Source organism: Balaenoptera acutorostrata, chromosome 9 (assembly GCF_949987535.1).
Source record: "Balaenoptera acutorostrata chromosome 9, mBalAcu1.1, whole genome shotgun sequence".
NCBI lineage: Eukaryota > Metazoa > Chordata > Mammalia > Artiodactyla > Balaenopteridae > Balaenoptera > Balaenoptera acutorostrata.
Genome location: NC_080072.1, coordinates 16495595 through 16512696, shown reverse-complemented (window position 1 = coordinate 16512696; position 17102 = coordinate 16495595). Strand labels below are relative to the sequence as shown.

At 52.5% G+C, this 17102-nt stretch overlaps 1 protein-coding gene across 3 annotated transcripts in view; it reads left to right on the top strand.

Moving 5' to 3' along the window:
* The first annotated feature begins 200 nt into the window (after positions 1 to 200).
* Positions 201 to 17102, top strand: part of TSPAN18 (tetraspanin 18) — a 184414-nt gene continuing 167512 nt past the window's right edge. For all 3 annotated transcript variants that reach the window (XM_007181112.3, XM_028166239.2, XM_057552798.1), the window contains exon 1: positions 201 to 545. The gene's annotated coding sequence lies outside the window, so the exon portion shown is untranslated. The remainder of the gene's footprint in view (positions 546 to 17102) is intronic.

The following is a 17102-nucleotide window of genomic DNA, read 5'->3' as shown; positions in this document are numbered from 1 at the left end:
GGAGCGAGGCCTGGATGCTGGATTGAAGGCGGGGACCAAGCCCGGGAGGGGGCAAGTGGGGCAGCTCGCCGGAGGAGACGTGCTTTCACGGCGGCCGCCAAGGCAGCGGCGGCGGCGGCGGCGACTGGAGACTGAAGGGGAGGAGGTTTGGGGAGGGGAGGGAGCGCGGGGGAGAGGGAGGGAGGGACGGAGCGGCGGCGGGGAGGTGGGGCCGGCGGGCGGGCGGCTGCAGCTGCCGCCGGCGTCTCGGGGGCTCCAGGCTGCGGGGCGGACGCAGCGCCTAGCGATCCACCGCGGAGCCGCGCGAGGCCGCCCGAGCCCGACCCCGAGCCCCAGCCCCAGCCCCGAGCCCCGAGCGAGCGCCGCCGCCGCCTCTCGCCAGCCGGTCCCCGGACGCGCCGCCGCCGCCACCGCCACCGCCACCGCCACCGCCGGGAAGGCAGCCTGTGCCGAGCAAGTTGCGAGTGCGCTTCTCCGCCCGGGGAAAGTTTCCCCCGCGGCCGCCGACGGGAGTTGGCGCGGGATCCGGCCACTGCCGCTGGAAGGTAGGGGTTCCGCACCTCAGTGCCCTCCGTGCGCCCCGCCGCCGCGCTCCCGGGGACTTGGGGACCCAAGCGCGCTTCCCCCCTCCCCCCGAGCGACTGTTGGGCACGGTGGGGGTGGGGGTGGAATGAGGGGATCCCAGGATGGTCCTGGGGAAGCCCAGGAACCAAGTTCTACTTCGGCTAGGCTGGGGAAGGGGCGGGGGAGACGTGCTCGCCCCCATCCGAATCCGCTGAGGGCCAGAGGCTTCCCCAGGGACAGGTGCAGCGCTGCTCGGCGCTCTGGGCGGGTGATTGGGGGTGGGGGGCAGCAGAATGGTCGGGGTGGCAGGTGTGGTTACAAGTCGGGGTCTTGGCGAGGGCTGCGTCCTGAGGGAGGGGGTGCGCGCCATGCCGCTCTGTAGGGGGGCAGGTAGTGACTAGGGATTAGGAGCGAGGATCCGGGCCGTGAGGATTGCCGGGCCCAGCAGGGCCACTGAGGGCTGGTCGCCTTCGGAGTCCCTGGAAGCGGGGCGGGGCGGGGGCGCCACGCTTTCCTTCGGGGACCCCTTTATTCCGTACTCGATGTGTGCGGTTTGGGGAAGCGGCGACTCCGCTGGGTGCCCGTTGGATCCGAGGCTCGAGCACGTCCAGATTTAGGGGGCGCAGCGGGAGTCCGCTTGGAGGGTTGGAGGGCACGGGTGGCTTCGCGCCGGCTTTGAGTCCCGGCTGGATTGAGGTGAGTTCGCTCCCGCGAGGGGGCGCCCTTCCCTGGCCGTTTCACCCACAGGAAGGCGAGTTCTGGTTCCTGAGAGACAAATGCACCGAAATCCAGGACCGACAACCGCAGACCAACCCCCAACACACGAGGGGCCAGCCCTGAGGAGCACCCCACCCCAGCCGGAACGGGGCAGAGGGTCGGAGTGTGAGGCTGGGATGTCCCCAGTTATAACTGCGCTGTGTATTGGAAAGCTTGGCTGTCAGGAGCTGGTTTTTCTTGGGGGAGCTGGCAGGATGTATGGGTGAATAAAAAATTCACCCCCAGAAAAACAAAAAGGAGGGGAACTTTACATTAACAGCGAATTGGTGTGGAGTAAGTGTATGGGAGCATTAACTTTCTGAGATTTCTTTGGAGTCTGAAACCCAAACCGCTGAATGCACCCTTTTTGTAAAAGTTGTACCTTTGTTCCCTGGATCTGGCCAGATCCCTTTCTGGTGTGGGTGGGTTGAGGGTCTTGGGGTGAATCCCCTCTCTGGGCACAAATAAACTGGAAGGCACAGAGTGGGGTTGATGGGGGCCCTTAAAGACGTTAGCAGTCCAGTTTCAAGTGGTAAATTTCTTAGTCAACAAGAGCCCCTCCTCTTGGGGTCTGGAGTCTACAGGCCACATTCATGTGGTCATTTCACAATTATTGGTGGAAACCTGCCACGTGTCCCCTTGTGGGACCTCAGGGACCCTGTGTGTTGAGTCTGTGGGTCTGTGCCAAGGCCTCAGGGAGCCAGACGGCTGCTGGCATCTATGAAGAGCATCATCTTTGTCATGTGTGGGCTGTTTGACATTGGAGGGACCCTGAAGGCACTGTAGCCTCATCTTTCTCTCTCATTCCCTCCCTCTTCCCTGCACCCCAAGTGAGTACAAATGAGCAAATCAAAGAATGTGCAGTGGCCTCATAGTGGCTGGCGGAAGTTTTCATCTTTCTCATGGATGCCAGTGTGAGCTCATTGGGCAGCCCCCCTCCCCCCTCTCATGTCCCCAGAGTCCCCTGCAAAGGTGATGGAAAAGGGTAGTCCCTGAAAGAGAGTTGAGGTTCTTGCTTTCAGTGTAGCAAATGTTTTTGTTGGATGCTCTCAAATTGCTCGAGGACAAAGTTGCTGTAAAGAAAGATCAGCATGGTTTTTATTTTGAATAGAAGAGGACAGACGAGTAGGGAGGAGACAGAGGAAAGGGTGGAGAAGCCCGCTGCTGTCTCTGTATTTGTCTTCAAGACATTCCATGGGGCCAGAAAACAAAAGGAGTTGTTTTGTATTGTTTTGTTTTGTTTTGTTTTTAATGACTCTAGTTTTTCTGTGGAGGGAAGCCTGCCTGGAACAGCCCTGCCCTTGGAAACTGGGAGTGAGCAAGGGGCCCCCAGAGGGCTGGCGGCTTTGCGTTCTACCCCTGCTCCCTGCCCCCCACTCACACCCAACCTGCCCCGAAGATGGGAGGGAATTGAGACCCCCTGGGACTGCTGACATCCCTGTTTGGATGTGGAGTATCATGTGTGGACTCAGACTGCTTCCAGGCAAACTCCAAGATCTCTGATTCAGCAAAATTTCAGGTCTTGGGCACTGTGTCTCCTGGTCGTCCGGTCCCCACATCCATTCAAATGGCAGACCCTTGGTGTATCTTTACCCAGCCCGAGGCTGAAATGGCAGTATATCAGTGAAAGTTCCAGGCCACTTTCTAGAAGCATCAGTTCATCTGGAGTTGGAGTTAGGACACCTTGGGCTGATCCAGGAAGTACCCCCTCCTCCTTTAAAAACTGCCCTGTCAGCCTGGAAACAGCTCCCTGAATTAGTGAGTTTTTAATGGTCTGGGGCCGGGGTGGTGGTGGGGGAGGCGGGGGCTTGAAACTTGAAGTCAGGAGAGTCTAACGTTTTAGGGCGCTAGGCAGCCCTGCTCTGCCTTCTGTCCAGTGGGGGGCGCCGCTCCCGGCCGTCTTGCCCCGCTCCGCCACGACAGAGCAAAGTGAACCAGGTGCCTGTCCTCCATCAGACTGCGGTTTGGGGACAGAGAGGGTGATGTTGTTGATCAATTCCTGCTGGGATCCCATTTCTGTACACAAGCTTGCATGTTACCTTTCTCTGGAGGCCTGTGCAGCTTTTACTCCCTCGTCTTTCCTGGGAAGAGCAAAGAGTGGGGGCTGGACTGCCCCTCTTAGGGACCCCTCTTTCCAGAGGGCGGCTCTTCTGGTCTATTTCATCAGCCATTGAGAAGGAAAATCAGGAACATTTGTTCATGCTCAGCTGGGACACAGCAAAGGGAGGGGGCCTTGGAAACCAGCACTTTAGTCCCCCAGAGCAGATGATAGGTTGATGGGGTATTTTTGCAATCTGATGCTGTTAAGTAACCCGCCAGCCTGGGCTCCTCCTGCTGCATGGGCTGCCACCTTGGACCCGCATCAGTGCTCTGACTGGGGGGTGGGGTTGTGTGCAGATAATGTAACACTCATTAAAAAGAGAGGGAGAGGGAGATGGGTCCCAGTGTTTGCAGCTGGCAAAGCAGTTCTTTCGTCTCAGCACTTGTTATCTTAAGGTCCAGCCCTTGCCCCTTGTTTGTACCCAAAACTGCTGGTTTAATTAGTAACTGAACAACTTGGAGATGAGCAACAGCATGTTCACTAGTCCTATGCGTGTGTGTACGTACTGACTGGCAACAGGATGGAGTGGAAAGGTCACTGGACCAGCTGGACCAGGAGTAAGGAGACTTGTGTTCTAGTCCCAATTCTGTTATACATGGAGCTGTGGGACCTCGAGTGATTCACTGCCCCTCTCTGAGCCTCAGTTTCCCTAGAATGCTCTAGACGCAGCATTGTGAGGCGGTTAGGCTGCCTGGGTTTGAGTGTCAGCTTCCTTCTACTTATTAGCTGTGTGACCTTAGGCCATTCAACCTCTGGTGCCTCAGTTTCCTGATCTGTGAAATGGGACTAATTGTACTGTATCAGAGTGTTGTGAAATGTCAGCGAGATAAAACATGGGAAAGGGCTTCCCTGGTGGCGCAGTGGTTGAGAATCCGCCTGCCAATGCAGGGGACATGGGTTTGAGCCCTGGTCTGGGAGGATCCCACATACCACGGAGCAACTAGGCCCGTGAGCCACAATTACTGAGCCTGCGCATCTGGAGCCTGTGCTCCGCAACAAGAGAGGCCACGATAGTGAGAGGCCCGCGCACCGCAATGAAGAGTGGCCCCCGCTTGCCACAACTAGAGAAAGCCCTCGCACAGAAACGAAGACCCAACACAGCCATAAATAAATAAATAAATAAATATTTAAAAAAAAAAAAACAAAAACAAAAACATGGGAAACACTTAGCACAGTGCCCAGCAGGTAGTAAATGCTCAACAAATATTCAGTCATCATTGTCATTATTATTATTATTACTAATACTCTTATTGTGAAATGGGAGGGAGGGATCGACGTCGATCCTTTCCAGCTCTGATATTTTTGGGCACAGTGTGTGTGTGCATGTGTGTGTGTGTGTGTGTGTGTGTGTCTGCTTTTGAGATGGAAGACAAGGGTGAATAAAACAAGTTGCTTTTCTTTCTTTTTTATTTTCTTCCTTTCCCTGCCTCACTGAGGGACTCCAGAGTTAAAATCTTGTGAGTATTCTCATGATAGCCCCATCCTTGTGGCAGGAAGCCCAATGTGACGTCACTGAACATATCCTGGTTACTGGCACTTGAGGGATGATATTTCATCAGCTAGTATATGCCCATCCTTTCCCTTCCATCCTTTGTTTCCCACCCTTAACTATAGTACGAAGACCATATGTGCAGATAATGAGTTTAAGCTGATAAACAACTCCCAGATTCACCCAAATAAAAGGCCATCCTCCTAGAAGACACTTTCGACTTTAAAATAAATAATCTGGCTCCTCTGCTGCATTGCACTATGTCTGGCTGGCCCTGCTTCTCTCTCTGTGTTCTGCCCCTCGGTCTTTTGCAGGGATGTGAGCTGGGCCAGGTCTGCTGTCTGGGCTATGTCAGCCATCCTGGCGGGGCAGCCTCTGGCTGCACCTCGGCCTCATCTCCCTCCAGCAAAGGCTGTTCTCTGAGCCATCCCAGTGATGATCTTCACTATGGCAGACATTTGGGGAGTGCTCACCGTCGGCCAGGAGCTAGACAATGCTTCATCTCACCTCTACCCTCAAAGTTGGTTCAGATATTGTCCCCATTTTACAGATTAGAAAGTAGGGCTCAGAAAAATCAAGGGAGCAAGTGGTAGGACTGGAATTTGATCCTAGGTTGATCTGATTCTCCCTTCTGTGCTCGAAACCACTCTGTGATATTTCCTCTCCTATCGAAACCTCCTGTGAGCTCCAAAGCCCCAGGAAAGATTTCCCTGAGATGCGATCAGGCCCCCTCCTCCCTGCTTTTGCTCTTTTTCCAGGCTCAGAGTGCTTTATGAGATTCTCTTTTCTCATCCTGCATTGATTACTCAGCCATCCTGGGGACACTGAGGGGTAGGAGATTTTTGGGACAAGGTTGCTTACAGGAAGGGGATGATCTTATTCAGCAACCAAAGGTTGTAATTGAAAGAGGATGTGTGTTGGAGTCACAGATGTGAACTTGCATCTTGTTTCTGCCATTTACTGGCTCTGTGGCCTTGGTTTCCTTATTTGTGAAAAGCAGAATAATAGCAACAATAAGAGTGTTAAGCTAAGTAACACCAGCAGCCACAACCGATGACCCCAGACTCTCCGTGGGTTTAATTCTCACTCACGTTACTTGTCTAACATGGATCTCTGCTGTACACAGTTACTCAGGGACACAGGCGGATGGTGACTCCACCATGTTCGTAGCTGCACTTCCAGGATGATGTGGCATCCATGGTTACCGCAGAAGGCGAAGAGAGCAATGGCAAAGGAAAAGGCACACTAACGCTCCACTGTGTCCCCTGGAGGTGACACACATCACTTCAGCTCCAGTCCATTGGTCAGAACTGTCACCTGGCCCGAAACCAGCTGCAAGGGAGGCTGGGTATTTACTGAGCAGTAACTCCCTGCATTTATATTTCCTGGATAGAGTACTTTGAGGATTAACTGAGATGATGCATTTAAAGCTTCTAGTATAGACCTGGCACATAGTCCTTAAAACACGGACGCTTCCTTTCCTTAATGATCCCTGATGTGCATTGCTCTTTAGAGATTACAGACCATGTACATGGAAATGATCTCTGGACAGATCATAGAGTGCCCGTAATACACTGGAAGGGGGGGTGGCTCGGAGAGGCCAAGGGGCTGGCCAGTAAGCACACAGCAAGGGCACTAAGCCAGACCCTTGACCTTCACCCCAGAGCTCCCATGGCCTCCTTTGCCTTACTGAAGTTTACTGCTCTTAGAACTTCTTCCAGGACCCTCCAACACCTACTTCTGCTCCTATCTCCTCCTCCCATACCCTAATGGGGAAGAGCTTCTGTATTCATCTTCTGTGTGTGCATGGGGCAGGGGGAGAAGGGTCAAGGGGCTAGAAGGCTGGGGGGAGGCTGCAGGAACTATCTGGAAGCTGAGGGAGTAGTGTAGGGGCATGAGAAGCCTTAGTTTTAAATATTCATAGTGAAAGCCATAGGAATTTCAGCCCCATATACACTACTTTGGGAACTGCTGTGCATTCAAGCTTTGGAGTGTCCCCCAAATGACACAGAAGGTTACCTATGCTTTCTGTCCCATCTCTGCAGTCTCCTGCTGGCCCATTTCGCTCCTTGTGGGGTTGGGCAGGTAAAGAGAGGGGGCCTGACGAGGGTTTCTAGCCCTGTTTTTCTGAGAACAGTAAGGTGGTCAGACCTAGCTTCGAATCCTGACACCTCTACTTAGCACTTGTTTATCTCTCTGAGCCTCAGTTTTTTCCTCTGCAAAATGGGAAGAATGTAGAAAGCTATAAAGCTGATCAGGTGCCTGGCACCTAGTAGGTATCAATATGTTTACACATCGCTCCTCGCCCGCTTGAGTAAGAAACGAGAGGTGCCTTTGGCAAGGGGCCAGCACCCCGAGGAGAGGCTCCAAGTGCCTCCCCTCCCGCCCCCGCACACATGCCTGTCACTCCCATCTCTTGGATGGAGAGGCTCTGGGCTCCCATCCTGGGTGGCCTGGGGCTGGGCTCTCTAGTTCATAAGAGTTGAACTACTATGGCTTCCATTTGAAATGGGAGAAGAATTTGGAGCCCCAGCCCTTGGATTTAGGCCCGTCTTTTCACGTCTAATTACCACTGTGGGCGCGGGGCCTGAGGGTGCTGCTGAGAGGAGCCCCCCTCCCGTGTCGCTGCCTCTCCGGCTGGGACAGATTGCAGCACTCTCGCTGGCCAAGCGTGCCTCAGCCTCCTGGGGGGCAGCCCGCCGCCACCTGGTCCCTGACGTTTAGGGCTCTCTTCAGCAGGACCAGCCCAGGGTACTCATCTTGTCTGAGCTTTTAGCCCCCAGGGGAATGAGGTGCTTCTCCAGCCAAAATACAAGCACCCCTAGAATAATGGGGATTTACTGTCCCCTGCAAAAGACCTCACAGGAATAACTGGCAGGCTGGACACCAGGGTGGAGGGCTCTTTGAGAGAGTTTGGCTCCCCAAGACGGGATTCGGAGGTGGCCCATGGCCCCCTGGCATAGTGGATGCTTGTTCCTGGGGGCACTGAGAGAGTGGCCTCCCACTGTAGCTGCACCAGGATGCTCCCGGCTTCTTTGAAAAGTGCTGGCGGGAGGCAGGCCGGTTAGGCTGTGAGTCAGGCACGTGGGGTCCCTAAAACACATCTCATTCACTCCTGCCCCCAGACCTCAGCTTCTGCAGTCCCTCCCCCCGAAACACTGGGGCAGAGCTGTGGACCAGCTCAAGAGCGCGATGAAGTGATGTATTGGTTTCCTAGGGCTGCTGTAACAGGTACCATAAACTGAGGGCTTCTAACCACAGACATTCATCCTCGCACAGTTCTGGAGGCTAAAAGTCCAAAATCAGGTGTCAGCAGGGCTCTAGGGGAGGGGTCTTCCTTCCTTGCTTCTGGTGGCTATTGGCAGTCCTTGGTGTTCCTTGACTCGTGAGCACATCACTCCAGCCTCTTCCTCTGTCATCACACGGTGTTCTCCCTGTGTCTGTCTTTCCTCTTCTTATGAGGACACCAGTCATATTGGATTAGAGCCTAATGACCTCATCTGAACTTGATGACATCTGCAAAGACCCTGTTTTCAAATAAGGTCACATTCATACATACCAGGGGTTAGGATACGTGGGGCACACCATTCAATCCGTAACAGGTGGGTACTGTTATCGCTCCATTTAACAACCAAGAAAACCAACCCAAGAGGCTAAGTATTGTAATTTGCCCAAGGTCACACAACTATACAACTAGTAAGTAACAAGTAAATTAATCTCTGTACATTTCAGTTTTCTTGTCAATAAAGTGGGGATTTATACCCACCTCGTGGCCTAGTCATAAGCATCAAAAGAGTAAGTGTCTGCATCAAACACACTTTGTCCACTGCTAACATTTGTCAGATGCTGTTTTCCATATTTGTTCCCTCCCAACAGGTCTGGAAGGGTGCTGGGTGTTAGTGTGGGCTTAAGAAACATGGGTGCATGTGAATTATAACCAATTGCAGATGGGATGTTTTCTAGAAGTAATGATTTGAAAGGACTGCGTGAAAGGCACCATTTACATTTTTCTCAACTCGTCTTTCTGGAGTTGCCTGCCGTCTCCATCTCCTCTCAGGCTGAAAATATCTGGTCCAGATGAATTGTTCTTGCTCTTTATCCTGGGTTCACCTTTGGCACCGGAAGCCACTGTGATGTCGGCAAGTTGGGTTCCTCTTCCCTGGCACGTTGTCTGGACTTCTCATCAAGAGAAGGGGGCCTAGGAGGAAATAGCCAAGGCTCCCAGCTCTGGCGCCCATCTCACAGGGGCCCAGGAGGGTTTGGAGGCTCAGCTGTGGAGGCCGAGGGTTCAGATACACCGCCTCACCCCCATGCATTGAAAGCATAAGAGGCAACACGCCATCGGGGTTAGGAGTTCTGAACATAAGGGCCCGGGTTCAAGTCCCAGTTCCCCCACAGTCCATGGCCTCTGTTTGGCCTTTGACAAGATACTTAACTTCTCTGTACCACCGTTTTATTTATTTATTTATTTATTTATATTTTTTATTTATTTATTTATTTATTTATTTTTGGCTGTGTTGGGTCTTCGGTTCGTGCGAGGGCTTTCTCCAGTTGCGGCAAGCGGGGGCCACTCTTCATCGCGGTGCGGGGACCGCTCTTCATCGCGGTGCGCGGGCCTTTCACTATCGCGGCCCCTCCCGTTGCGGGGCACAGGCTCCAGATGCGCAGGCTCAGCAGCTGTGGCTCACGGGCCCAGCCGCTCCGCGGCATGTGGGATCTTCCCAGACCAGGGCTCGAACCCGTGTCCCCTGCATTAGCAGGCAGACTCTCAACCACTGCGCCACCAGGGAAGCCCCTATTTATATTTTTAAAAAATATTTATTTATTTATTTGGCTGTGTCGCATCTTGGTTGCAGCATGCGGGATCTTCGTTGTGGCATGCAGGGTCTTTTCGATGCAGCCCGGGGACTTAGTTGCCCTGCGGCATGTGGGATTTTAGTTCCCCGACCAGCGATTGAACCCGTGTCTGCTGCATTGGAAGGTGGATTCTTAACCACTGGACCAGCAGGGAAGTCCCTGTACGACTATTTCACTTCATAAGGTTTTTTTTTTTTTAATTGAGGTGTAATTGACATAAAACATTATATTAGTTTCAGGTGTACAACATAATTATCCAATATTTGTATATTTTGCGAAATGATCACCCTCATAAGGTTTTATGAAGATAAAATAAGGTCAAAATGCATAAATGTATCTTTTAGGATTGAATGTGGCACTTTAAAAGTATTCAGTGAATGTTGGAATTATTCTAATTATTTTATTTATGATCTGTTTCCCTCAATGGAATGAGGGCAGAGACCTGTCTTTCTCAGTCTCCATGGAGCCTGCAGTGTGTAGCTCAGTGCCTGGGATTGAATAGATGTTCGTAGACGTTCATACATGCAGAATGAATGAGTGAGGGAATGAATGAATTCTTAGTCATAGCTTCTTAGGGATCGCACCCTTCCTTGCTATGCACCAAGGCCTCTACCCATAACCCCCCTTAGGTGGGGGCACTGCGGACAGCATGGAGACAAACCCAGTGGGGAGCCAGGGGTGCCAGGACAAACTCATGAAAGGCACTTACATCTGGGGGTGGGGGCAGCGAAGGCCTCGCCATGGAAGTAAGCACAAGTTAAAGCCTGGAGGATGAGGAGGAGATGGGGAAGGGCGGCCTGGAAAGTTGTGGTCACCAGGAAACAGGCTGTGTGGTGGCTCCCTGGGGAAAGCCACGTTTGCAGTATCAGGTGTCCCTGCGACTTATGGGGGAACAGACGGCCTCAACCAGCAGAGATGCCCGCCCACACTCTGACACATGGAAGGCCAGTCCTCCTCCGGTATTACAACCTAACAGGTGTACCTCACTCGAGGCAGCCGGATCTATGAAAATGCCAGCTGGATCAGAGGATCCTCATCCAATTTACAGACAGATTAACGCTGAGTCCCGTTCCTCCCTACTGCCTTAAAAATAAAATTCAGTTTACTGAAGTTCGACTTACACATTTTGTTAGGGAAAACATCTGTTGTGTAATGTGATTGTGCTGGCCACCTCGCTCTCTCTCTCAGAAGCCCTTCAGTAGATTCTCACCTGTGTTCAGAAGGCTTTCTTGCAGCCTCTGCCCCTCCCCCACCCAGGCCTGCCTCCCTCTGCTCCAGCCCACCAGCCACCTTGCCCCAACCCAAACAGGTCTGCTCTGCATGCTCTTCCCTCACCCCTGCAATGCTTTCCCTCCCTCTTTACCCAAGTCCTCTTCATCCTTTGGATCCCATCACCTCCTCCAAGAAGCCCTCCTGGACTCCCAAGTGGGCCAAATTTCCCACCTATTGACTCTGATTGCTCCACCATCCCCTCCCTAACAGGAGTTAGTCACGATTGGGCAATTGTTGACTCGTCTGTGTGATTATTTAACTTCCATCTCCCCCACTCTAGCATAACCCCTGGAGGGCAGGGACCCTGTCTGTCTTTGCTCATCCATCCCAGGCACCTGTCAGGTGCTCACAAAATGCCTCCCTCCATTTTTCCCTTTGTAGACCAGTCTTTTTCAGGCTGTCTTGGGTAATGAGCGCAGCTGACTTACTGATCACTTTCAGTGTGCCAGGCACTTAACGAGTCTAATCTCATCCAATAAAATGGTTTACGGTCCCAGCTCTACCACTCACCAGCTCCGTAGCCTTGGGCAAGTTACTCAACCTCTCTGTTCATCATTTCCTCATCCATAAAATGGGACTAAAAATAATACCTAATTTATTGGGTTGTTGTGAGGACTAAATAAGTTAATTCTTATCAATTTTATTTTCTAACAGTTTTGGAGGCTAGAAGCCCATGATCAAGGTGTTGGCAGACTTGGTTTCTTCTGAGGTTTCTTCCTGGCTTGCAGAAGGCTGCCTTCTCATTGTTCTCGCAGGGTCCTTCCTCTGTGCACGTGTACCTCTGGTGTCCCCTGGGGGTCCAAATCTCTTCTTATAAGGGCATTAGTCAGATTGCCCTAAAAGCCTCATTTTAATTTAATCATCTCTTTAAAGACTCAGGAGGTCTGAACCCCAAGCCCGCTCTCCAGCATTACATGGTCTGTTCCCTGGCTCTGCTCCTCTGTGGGACACCAGGGTCTTCCCTGTTGGAGCCAGTCCATGTCTTAACAGCCAGAGTGGGAGAAAATCAGGATCTGGGGTCTTGGAGGCCTCTCACCTGGCGCTTTGCTCCCCTCCAGTCCTTAATCCCCTGTTCGATGGCAGCTGTCAAACCCCTAAGGGAATTGGGACCTATTGTCCTGTATGTGGGCTGAGAGGGAGGCCAAGGGTATGAGGAGGTGAGAAGGAAGTGGGAGGGTTCTAGGAAGTGAGGGGGATTATCGATTCTGGGATTTTCTCCCTCTCCGTACTTCATTTATTTGATTTTCCGGGAGTTATCACAAGCTCTTTGAAACGAATCGCTTTTTACTGGTGAAAGACCTAAGAAAAAAATAATCGGAGTAAACATAGTAAGAGAATACGGAAATAGATCAAAAGCATATTCAATGGAAACTGAGTCTTAAGCCAGTCTCCTCACCCAGAGACAACCAGTGTGAGCAGCCCCCTGTACCTGCTGAGTTGTTCTCCCAGTAAATGCGCACAGCTGTGTACATGGTGCCTGCCATTCCTATATACCCTGCGGCGTTCCATCCCTTCGACTCTGCATCTTGCATTTTTTCAATTGTTCTGTCTTAGCATGTACACTTCTGCCTTGGTTTAGTTGAGGGTTTCCAAAAACAGACCCTGAGCACGGATCTGGGTACATAGAGTTTATATATGATGAGGTTGGTTCCAGAGAGGTGAGTGGGCAGGGAAGGGAGGGGAGCCAACGAAAGATGCCCTAATGAGCAGCCTCCCGCTGTGGGCACCTGGGGCCCTGTCCCACTGGGGACCCTCCCAGGGACTGTGTGAAGCACACCTCAGAATCGACGCAGCGAGTGGTCACCGACTTCCGTCTCTCATTGGTTGAGGGTTGCTCCTGGGGACATCAACTTCTGGAAGCTTCCAGGCTGCCTTCAAGCCAAGAGACTGAAGGAGGTGCTTGAGTAGGGGCTACCAGAGTGAGCGAAACTGTCCCCTGAAGCTGTAGGGGGTCTCCAGGGTGGACCATGGGGTAGGGGAGAGGCACAGCTCACGTGTCAGTTACTTACCGCGTCCTCTTGTGATGGATGCCTAGTATATCCCTGCGTGGACAGCCGTGATGTTTTGCCTGATGCCCTACGGGCGAACTGAATTGCTTTTCTGGAACACACCTCCTTCTTGCCGCTCCACCCAGCAGACAATCTGTGGAGACCACCTACTGTGAAGTGCCCAGCTGGGTCAATAGCCATCTTCTCTCTCCCATAGTTGCTTGGTCCTCTCTGGCCTCTTCCTGCCCCCTGCCCATCCCCACTTGGTCCCCACAGATGTCGTTTTGACCCTTTCATCTCATGGGGTCCAGGAGCCTGGGCTAGGTGGGGTCTCTGAAAGACCCTGGGGCCCTTTGGAGAACACGTGTGAGAGGGAGGCCAGCAGGTCACTACAGAGGGTGGTTTCCACCTTCCTCCAGGGTTGGATGGGGACGTCCATTGGCAGATCAAAAGGCTTTCTGTTGTTGTTTTATTTTCCTTTCTAGCGGCTTCTTGCTGGGGAAGCAGGCCGCGGAGCCAAGGCAAACAGAGCGACCTCTGAGGCCACTGCCTGGAGGTTCTGCGAGGCTGAGGAGATGAAGCTTTGGCGCTGCGGAGGGGAGAGCGCTGGGGCCACAGGTGGCGGCTGTCCCCGGGGACCCTTCCCGCCTCAGAGCCCAGAGACCAAATGGGGACAACGGGGGCTGAGCTCAGAGCCTGATGGGCTCAAGGAGGCCTGGGATTTGGGGGAGGAGGGCGGGGTCACCAAGAGGGCTGGACCGCAGACCAGACTCAACCCCTGAGTTGCCGTCCTTACAGTCCACAGCTGAACAGATGGGGAGAGCCCTGGACTGGGAGTCCAGAGAGTCAGAACCTGGAGCCGAACCCCGTTTGGGCTCCAACTAGCGCTCGTGTCCGCGGAGGACCGCTGACATCGCGCCACACACGGTGGCGGGTGGGGCTGCTTGTCCTCCATGTCCCCTCTGACTCTAGAACCTCCCTTTAGAGTCTGCAGTGGGGGCTACAACCGGAAAGCCTCGAACCCTCTGGAGACAAGCGCTCAGGAAGCCGAGGCGTGGTTGTTCATGGAAGCGGGGGTATTAAGTAAATTAAAAGTGCGGGAGGAAAACCCATCAGCGTGATTCTCAATAGCTGGGATGATATGCATAACATTTCCTCCCTTTCACTTGATCATTTTCTCTTCCCAAAAGAATTAGAAGAAAGAAAATGTCTGATGATTCGCCGCACACTAAGCTCAAATAAATATGCTCTTAAAAAAGTGGTTGCTATGTAATTGAATTCATATAATGGGCAAATTTTCTTTCTAAGTAGCCCTACCACTCACAAAGGTCTATTCAAACCTGCTGGAGAGGTACGTGTGTGTGTTTGTGTGCAGAGAAAAAGATCTCACCGATAAGGAATCTTTTTGGCAAAACAATAATAATGATAACAATATATTTAAATAAAGTTGTGTGCATGTCTGCTGGGGAGGAATGTACGGGATTAAAGTTAAATGTTCTTCGAGAAAGAGGAGTTCTGAAGGCAGCTGTAGAGTCCAGGTGGCATTCGAGTAGGGCCGTAAGCAAGTGGGAATTCCGGCTTCTGAATCCCACAGTTCAAATCCTGGCTCTGCCCCTCACAAGCTGCATGACCTTGGCAAGTTTTTTATCCTAATCGAACCTCAGGTTCCTCATCTGGAAGAAAAAGGGACAGCACAAGCGGGATCCACTGGGTCCTGGGCTTGGAATGACCTGCCACGTCGGCCCTCTTTCATTTCCTTTCCTCTCTAGAAGCACAGAATTGTTCCATGTACCCAGCAGACCCATATATATGATCTCATTTGATGCCCCACAGTCTGATCGTGGTGAGATTTTTAATCCCCGTTTTATGGAAGGGAGACCTGAGGTGCTGAGATTATGGAATTCCATAGATCACCCAGTTGGTTGGAGGGATATGGGAAACTGGGAGGGTTTTTCTGAAACATTGCAAGTCCCCACCTTTTCCATTATAAGGGGATCTTTGCCTGGGAGACCTGTTGAATGCAGAAAAGGAGCTCCTGGTGTTGCTTGGTGTAGGCGTTCATTCATTCTTTCTTTCTTCCATTGTGTGTCCGGACAGCCCTCCGCATCCACAGATTTTGCACTGGTGGATTCAACCAATTGCGGATTGAAAATATTCAAAAATAAAAATTTCAGAAAGTTCCAAAGAAGCAAAACTTGAATTTGCCACACTCCAGCAACTACTTACATAGCATTTACATTGTAGTAGGTATTATAAGTAATCTAGAGATGCCAAGGATACAGGAGGATGGGTGTAAGTTATATGCAAATACTACACCATTTTTTAAAAATAAATTTATTTTTTGTTTATTTATTTTTGGCTGCGTTGGGTCTTTATTGCGGCACGTGGGCTTTCTCTCATTGCAGCGAGCGGGGGCTACTCTTTGTTGCGGTGCGCGGGCTTCTCATGGCGGTGGCTTCTCTTGTTGCAGAGCATGGGCTCTAGGCACGCAGGCTCAGTAGTTGTGGCACATGGGCTCAGTAGTTGTGGCTCGCGGTGTCTAGAGCGCAGGCTCAGTAGTTGTGGCGCACGGGCTTAGTTGCTCCGTGGCACGTGGGATCTTCCCGGACCAGGGCTCAAACCCGTGTCCCCTACATTGGCAGGCGGATTCTTAACCACTGCGCCACCAGGGAAGCCCATACTACGCCATTTTATATGAGGGACTTGAGCATCGGTGGATTTTGCTATCCATGGAGGCCCTGTAACCAGTCTCGAGGGACGACTGTACCAGACTTTTACTGAAGGCTTGAGGTGGAGGGCGGTACATCCAGAGGGTGTGTAACCGTCCAGTCCAGTACTGCACAACAGTCTTTTCTGGTCTTGAAGCCCCTGAGCCATACCCACCAGGAGGAGCTCTCTCCTGGGTGCCTGACTCAGGCTGGGCCCTCTCGCTCACTCTTCTCACCTCCCAAGCTTCTCCCAAGTCTCAGGCACCCTCGGCCCCTCCCTCTGAGGACGCGGAGTTTCTGCTCTCTTGGTCTCACCTGGAGGATCCCCTGCCCCTTATGTGGGTGACTCAGGCTTGGTACTGCTACGACGCAGAGATTGATGGGGACACAGCCTCTCCAGTACCCACCTCGCCCTCCTTCCCTGCCATACAAAGTTGCCCTTTGCCAGAGATGCTTTCTTACCGGGTCCTGGCGGGGCTCCCGACCCTCACACTCCTGATGCCGCCTGATTCTCTGAGACTGTCTTTGCCTCGGTACCTAGAGGTTCTTGAGAGAACATTGTCCTTAAGAGCCCCGCCATGCGGAGTAGCAGGTCATCTTCCTAGCTCACATCTGTAGTCTTGTCTCTCCTGCCAGTTTACAGGAGGCTGTGAACAGAAGCAGCACTTTTTCCCCCCAACAAGGAATTCAGGAGTTGATGTCACACGTACGTGTACACATGTGTGCACTTGGATGGGTTTTGCTGGGCCCTGAACCTGGGCCTTAAGGTGTCACCCAGAGCCTTGTTGGAAATAAGTGTGATGTTGAAGGCAGCAGATGACTGTATCTTTGGGATGAGGAGGAACGGGATTAGGGCAAAGTCCATTCCGGTCAGTTCAGTAGGTAATGGGAAGAGAGCCTTGTGGGGCAGTGGTTAGAGCCCGGGCCTGGGGTCAGGCCATCATGAGTGGATTCTGGCCCTGCCACTTTCTGGCGTGTGTGACCTCGGGCTGGTAAAGCCTTGATACTTCTTTCCATTCCATGTGAAACTAGGTAACAGCAGTGCAGGTTGGTAGGAGGCTGAGTAACCGAGTCGGGCCACCGCCATGAACACGAGTCCCCAGAAGTTTGGAGAGAAGTGTGTGCAGGAATAGGAACTCCACACATCTTGAGTTGCCCTTGGGTCCTTTTTCCCGTCGCGTTAGTCCTGCCCCCTCTGGAAGTAGCCAGAAGTCTCCCAAACACTGCAACCGTTTCTGGTCTTGCCTTCACTTCCTGGTGTGGATGTGGACGGGCATGCTGGGTGCCTTCCTCTGCTGCCCCTGGAAGCCCCAAATCTCCATAGAAGGCAAAGACTTGGAGGTGCAGATACAGCTGTTCCTGAGGGA